Consider the following 7,821-nt stretch of genomic DNA (forward strand, 5'->3'; position numbering starts at 1 on the left):
ATATATGTTTATATGTGTATATACATATATTCAAACATTAATAAAAGAAATAATACTGATTTTCCTATATTTCTCCAACAATAAGACTACGCTATAACGCTAAAGAACTATAGCAAAATGCAAATGGCAACTTGAATATTATTTATAACGCTAAAGAACTATAGCAGAATATAAATGATAACTTCAATATCATTTACATCGCTAAAGAACGGTAACGATATAAATGAAAACTTGAATATTATTTACATCGCTAAAGAATGGTAAGAAAATAAAATGATAACTTGAACAAGGCTGGAACTCGCAACTTTCGAATCATTAAGCGAGCACACTATAGTGAGGATCACGTAAGTTCAGTTCCCAAACAGCAAATATTTCCGCCTTGTCAGTGTTGCCAACTGTTACCAGATATCACCACATGTAGTAAAATCACGATCCTATGTACTGAATGACTTCTTTACTCACCGTACTTTACCTTAATGTTGGAAGGTTATTCTAAATAGTTTCAATAATAATGAGAAATGTATTGCTATGTTCTATTCTTTTATTCCTTTACATTATTATTAGTATTAGCATTAATAGGTTACTAGACGTAAATATACAACAAAGTATAGTATATAATATTCAAGAATCAAATCTGTTCCAAGACCAATTAAATTATTGTCACTTCACTTCAAAGATTCCAGCGTACATATACTGTACTTCCTAAAGGTAGATAAATTAATAACCAATTGACTTTTGGTTGGAATTCGAATGAACTTCTGATTATCTTTTGAAATTAGTAAGGAAATGGATAATACAACTATGCTAAAACTGAAATAATAATAAATCAACTTACAAAAATAATTTTGGTCCTTAAAAGCCATAAGTAATTTCACTTCTAGATACCTTTTTAAAGATTTCATTTGTTTGTAAATTGCTTAATAATGCTACACTTACACTTATTATTTCTGCAACTCCACGTCTGTCATTGAAAAAATGTATGATACATAACTGTGAAGTCTCTTTTTGGCTCTTGTGTCCTAAATTTAAATAAGAAAAAGCAAATGATTCAAGAAATGTGAGCTGGTGAAAATTAAATACTCAATTAATAAAATAATTACTACCAAAAGAATATTTTATTAATTCTATACAAAAGATGGATTACACAGAACAGATGGCCAGAAATCATAGATTTATACACAACATACAGCATGAAACGATCATCAAAAAATGCTTTTTGTACACAATAACATCTTTCAAACGAAGTGAAATAGCCAATAAGTTCAATAAATATTATGCTAGTAAGTAATAACTATAATTAATAATTATCTACAAGCTGTAAAAGGGAATAAAATAGTATATTGTTGAAATTAGGGGGTTATGGTTTATTACGTGTATTTATAATTTTAATTACTTTTACTACATTTAATTATATTTTAATTTCTATTAGATTAGTTGGTGGTGTGGTTGTTAGTTTTATCTGTGTACGTCAGACTATTAAGGAAAAACTGAAAGAAATATTAAATCTACTATCTACTTTATATAACAATATTTAATCAAGAACTGAATATTACTATTAATTTAATAACATAAGACCCAAAACATCTCCAAGTCCAGACAATACTCATGCTGATTTTCTTAAACATGTTGGCAAACAAGCAAACTCACTACTTTTATCTTGTAATCTCATCTAAAATACAATATCTGTCTGGAGAAAATCTATCATAACATCAATTTTGAAAAGCAATTATTCAACTAATATCTTTTCGAGTTATCGACAGATACCACTTACTAGTATGATAGCCAAAATTATGGAAGAGATGATTTCATAGATTGAATTGGTTCCTGGAATCTAGTAACTAACTTTCATTTTATTGGGTTGACTTTAGAGAATTGCATTCAACAAATGGACAGATTTTAAATTTTAGTCAAGATATTAAAGATATTTTAAACAGAAAACAAAACAACTTAACAATTTTAATTTATTTTCAAGGATCATATGGCTCTGTAGATATAAATCACTTAAGAAATTGCAAACTTAGGGTGTCCATGATAAAGTGTTACACTGGGTCAGTGACTTGATTATTTGATTCATTGTCACAAATATGTAAATAGAGACAGATTCATCTGGGCTTCCCACATTGTTGTTTTCAGGAATACATTTTCCAATATTAATGTCGATGGTCTAACTAAAGAAATAGATCTTATGATAATCTCATCATTTGCAGATAATATGGTTGTCTAGAACAAAAAATCACAGTCCACAAATATTAATAAACTGAGCCAAAATCCCAACAGACTTTTTGACTCTACTTGGAGAACTCAAACTTGCTCAATTAAGGGAAACTTTACTAATAAAACACAATCCCAAGTTATTTCAAAATGAATAGTATATAAGTTAACTTTAACAGATGATGTTAAGAAATGTGATACTTCTCCAGACATTTTAAAAATCATTAGAAACGATAAATGATCTGGTCAGTGAGTGACTACATACAGTATTTTTTATAGATGGATCCTGTTTACCAAGCCATAGATGTAGTGGTGTTGTAGTACAATACCAGTATATTCCCTTTTACAGGGAATTATATTCAAACACTTGTTTGCCCCATTTTAACCGTGACAACGCTTTTTAGCTTTTTAAACATTCTGGTTATTGTATTGTGTTTGTGTTTAGTGAAAGATTTTAGATAAGGGCGCAAATAGCCATAGTAGCTGACGCGCCCTTTTTAAACGCCACTAACTAACTAACTAACTAACTAACTAACTAACTAACTAACTTCAAACACTGACTAATTTTGATAGTGAAAATTTAGATACACTTTTAAGCTTACAAAATCTCCAGTATCGACTTCATAAATCTGAGAAGGCTGTCATACTATCAGATTCAAAATCAGATGTTCTTGCTGCAGTAATGGACGTAACAGCATGAAATCTCAATATTTTACAGTGTTTTAATATTTTAAGCAAAATGGTCGAATTACATCGACGACTGGTACTTCCGTGGATCCATGAACTTTATGGAGTGGGAGGTAATGAGGTAGCTGAAAGGTAGCAAAATTACTGTAAGGTTATCTATACCTGCATCTTACCACACTGTTAAAAGAATAACAAGATCAGAACATGACAATGTGGTAACAAAAATCGGAATGATTCTAAAGCAAATGAAAAAATTGCAATAGGCCATCCGGCGTCTGCTCCACGATGGAGGAAAATCCTCAGAAGAAACCAACTAATCAGACCAAATGGGGGATCCAAACTACCCTCGAGTGCAGCTCTGAATTTGCAGGCCAACGAGTCTACTGACTAAGCTACATTGGTGGCTCCACTAAAAATATGAAGTACATGGCACTCAGATTATTAAATTGACAAACCTAAACAATTATTCATCAGTTAAGCTATAAAATATAATACATAGCAAGCAAGTTAATTCAATTTAAAAGTATAAACAATTCAATCAGTTGAAATATACAGAAACTGATAATAAATATCATGCAAATTACTTCACATTACAAGCATAAACAATTCATCACTTGTGGTATACAGCCTACTATTTAATTTACAGCACATACAATTCATCAGTTAAGCTATAGACCTACAGTCTACTATTCAATTTACAGCATATATAATTCATCAATTAAGCGAAACAAAAATATAGTACAATACATAGTAAAAATAATACACCTAATTTAATAACTGAACTTCTATGAAAATCTACAGTGGCAGTACTCATATTATCACAGGCCATGATTGTCTCAAATATTTACAAAGAACTGATATTTCAGAATCTCCCCATGCCATTTCTGAAATCTCAATGAAGATATGGATCATTGTCTTGACTGTTTAACTTTACACAGCTTTCAATCATCTGGTTAAATATTGGAGTGCAAGATAACAAATGACATCAACTGCTGAACACTTGGTATCAATCAACCAACAACTTCATTACATTAAAGGGGAAAAAAAACTGAAAGAATTAATTGTATATAGACACAACACATAAGACAAGGCAGCTTCAGAACAGTAATTGGCAAGGCTCTGTTGTTTTAGGATTCTTATGTAGATTCAATTTCACCTGAAAGAAAAAAGTAGCATCTATAAGTAGTAGTAGTAGTAGTAGTAGTAGTAGTAGTAGTAGTAGTAGTAGTAGTAGTAGTAGTAGTAGTAAAGATAATAATAATAATAATAATAATAATAATAATAATAATAATAATAATAATAATAATAATAATGACTGTAAAGTATGGAAATTAATATTGCAATGTAATATCAAAAGGTGATTTCACACCATCAACTCTTATCATTTAGTACAACTCTTATCATTTAGTACAACAAATCTATTATATTCAGTTGCAATCACCAGTAGCTGTTCTTTCCTCCATTTTGTTGTTGGCTGATTTTTCACAAGTCTGCTATGATATGCAGCACTATCCATGACAATAACGCATTGCCCTAATGTTCTCAGGTCAACAACTGTGTTTGCACCCACTTCTCAACTACAGGGCTATTCATAGCACTATGGTAGTCCTGACTTTTCTTTCAATTGCATGAAAAAATTAAATCAGCACCTGCAATAAAAATTATACCTGGGCATATAATTACGTCACATGAATTCACAGCATTTAAATAAAGAAAATAAAACATAACATAACATAACATGACATGACATGAGATCCTCTTTGGTGAAAGGCTTTCCCACGTTTTTATTTAGTCACCAATTTTTATATTTTTGTACCCTGATTTAAAAAATTACTCTTGCCAAATTTACGTAAAATATAAATCAATATAACTTACCGAGTATAAATCCACCTTTCGTTCCGGCATCTAATCTTCCACCCTCATTTGTTGGTCTATGAATAACACCATTCATGTCACTGGAAACTTCACCTGGTTTATTTCATGAATAAGTGGGTGATCATACTTAAAAAAACAGAGAGAGAAAAGCAATTCACATTGACACTCTAAGAGACACAAAAATTTTAAAGACAGGAAAACCGTTCAAGAATTTTATAACTAACCTCTAGTTATAATATGAAACTATTAATTGCAAAACATGTTGTTCCCACCTGAATTCATTACTAGTAGCCTATATTAATTGCAATTTCATATTCCACATAAGTGTTAATCTATTTGTTAGTAAAAAATTCAATCACTCAATGTCTCACAATACATTGAAATTTACCATTCATAAAAATCCAAGTCTCATCCAAGAATACTACGGGTTTAGGGTTCTCACGCTCCACATTTCTTATATATTCTCTTAAAAACGAATAACATCACTTTCTCATACATGTGTATAAGGATCCCCTTTGCTCCATAGAAATTTCATCTCTTTCAAAATTTTTTTCACCGATGATAAGGATACTCTAAATAAATATGTTTCATAATCATCATTCATATGTTCCAGAACTTTTGCTGCTGTTAGTACTTCCCCTGTAACAGTAAATGAAAATTATGCCATATTTTTATACATAGGCCTATGACTAATATCAGAATTACATTGCATAAATCAACACAATAATTCCTGTAACTTCCCTACCTTTATGTAACTTGTCATAAATAAATCTCGCAATTGCATCTTCCGTAAAATCATCAGCATCAGTCACTGGATGTTTACGTAGTCTATGTTTTCCTAGTGTCACGAGTGGGGTCCCCTTGTGTGAATTGATCACTTTCGTGGCTGTAGTTAAGCCAAGCTGTAATAACAAACAATAACATAATACTTCTAAAAATTGTTATATCATAAAATTCATGCATAATACCAACATTTACAGCTATATGAATAGAAAATGATCAACATGTTAGGTTGGGTCTACGATAGGTTTAAGTAGGCTAATATTTAGGTAATTCTCCAGAAAAGCTACACCAAAGAAGGCATAATTTTATTTTGTTTAATTGATTTCTGTGATATTTACATAGTGATGAACACGTGGTTTTAGTGCACAGCCACAAATACTTTCAGCACAAAAATCCTTTGACACTTACCTGTATATTCTAATGCATTGTTGTAGTCCCTCCCTCAAACTTGTTACTAATTACCAATATAACATGCGAGAGGTCCAGGACGAAGAGAAATGGTTAGTTTCCCAGTAGTGCGTCCTCATCCTCTCGAGTGTTATATCTTAACAAGTACTTTGGGTGGGGTAGCTTTTCTGAAGAAACACCATATTTAATATTACTTAGACCAGTCATGAATAAATTATTCAGCCAGAGTCAACGTTCCTATGCTTTATAGAGTATGTTATATAGTTATTATATAAAACTGAATTATTTTTAAGCACCATAACAGGCCAACATTCATGTAATATTTGCTGCAATATCAAGTTAATAATTACAATATGACTTGTATTTTCTTCGGCCGATGTGGCATGTAAATTGTGATCTGAACGGTTAATTTAATACCAAAAGAGAAAACTGGAAATTTACTTTCGTGCTGTTTGATTACTTGTTCGTCTAATTTGTAAATGTATTTAAGCTATCACCTACTGCAGTATTACAGTATCTTAAATGTATTTAGTTTGGCAATATGAAAATCACTGACTTGATTAAACATTAGGCCTAACCTAAAAATTTGTTTTGTTTGACCACAATCATGAAATTATTAGTGCAAACTCCTAAAACTGAATACCACTTTGAAATGTATGCTTAAGAATACTTACTCCTAATAATTGTCCTATTCTGGTTGTAATTGCTGTCTCCGTTAGCATAATTCCTTCTTCATTACCTTCTTTCTTCAACTCATTATACACGTGAACTACAGATTTCTGAAGCGTACTCTGAATGCCACACATTTTCTTCCTTGGAGGAGTCACTGCAACACTATTTCATTTTTTTGACATAGTAATAAAAATCTAAACACGAAAGAAATTCATTAAAATTTGAAATAATATTTCTATCCATTACCCACGTGCATTATCACGCCCAAGTATATTATATTCATTCGTACTTATCTGACTATTCTTGAATTATAACCACAACGCAACACATAACATAACTATAATGTATTAATATTAATACTAATATTAATTAATTATTAATAAGTTCGAATTTCACTATCTTCCAGTAACCGGCTGAGAAATCTAGTACAATTTTAATTTCATGGAACTCCAGTACCGGCAAATATTGTCGATATTTGCCTCAGCTGCCAACATACCGGTTACAAAATCACTACCATTTATAGTATTTGTCAGTATCGAAATTCGAAACGAAGTTGGCAAAAGAAAATTCAACCTTCAAACTAGAAAATCACCATAATCCACTAGCATTTGTAGTAATGGGGGAAAAATGGTTAGGTTTCACCCTTAGGGTATCAAGTTACCTGGTCTTCCCTATACCGCTATTCTACGAGACGCAGATATCGAATAACTCCATAGTTCCGAAACTGCTTCTACAAGCGCGAGCATCGTGTAACATCACGGTGATCCTAAGTAGACTAAAAAATATTCGCTGTTCACGAGTGCGGTCACTTTTTTTTTTTTTTTTTTTTTTTTTACAGCTGTACAACAAAGTTTGAATTGAAAACAGAACCTCAGGAGCATTCTTGCCCGTGAGTACATTTTAACTCTGAGACGGTTCCTCGTATAGGATGAGGAGATTTTCATTAGATTAGTATTTCGTGTTAATATTCTTATATGGATAGGATGCGCGGACGTGTAAGTTAGTTTCAAAATCTGAGACGGAAGTAACAGGTGGACAGGAAGGCCGAAAGGAAGCCAGGCTGACAGGAAACATGTGTCCAGGCGTGGAGTTGACTGATGAGGGAATGTATGGACTTTGCCTGCGGGTGGTCAGTAAGATGACGCCAAGCCAGGTTCCAAAAGAGATGATCTGGTATATGTCAGA

The 7,821-nt window shown here is 31.8% G+C and overlaps 1 long non-coding RNA gene across 2 annotated transcripts; it reads right to left on the reverse strand.

Annotated features, from left to right (window-relative positions):
• Window positions 1–1,071: 1,071 nt before the first annotated feature.
• Window positions 1,072–7,138, reverse strand: LOC138703109 (uncharacterized). 2 transcript variants are annotated; one of them, XR_011332968.1, is made up of 7 exons: window positions 6,926–7,136; window positions 6,639–6,798; window positions 5,519–5,675; window positions 5,162–5,412; window positions 4,774–4,899; window positions 4,340–4,547; window positions 1,072–4,054 (listed from the first exon to the last, which is right to left on the reverse strand). It is a non-coding gene; the product is annotated as an uncharacterized lncRNA (long non-coding RNA). The 2 variants fall into 2 exon arrangements; XR_011332967.1 differs by having other exon boundaries at window positions 6,639–7,138.
• Window positions 7,139–7,821: the final 683 nt, after the last annotated feature.

Source organism: Periplaneta americana, chromosome 7 (genome assembly GCF_040183065.1).
Source record: "Periplaneta americana isolate PAMFEO1 chromosome 7, P.americana_PAMFEO1_priV1, whole genome shotgun sequence".
NCBI classification, from domain to species: domain Eukaryota; kingdom Metazoa; phylum Arthropoda; class Insecta; order Blattodea; family Blattidae; genus Periplaneta; species Periplaneta americana.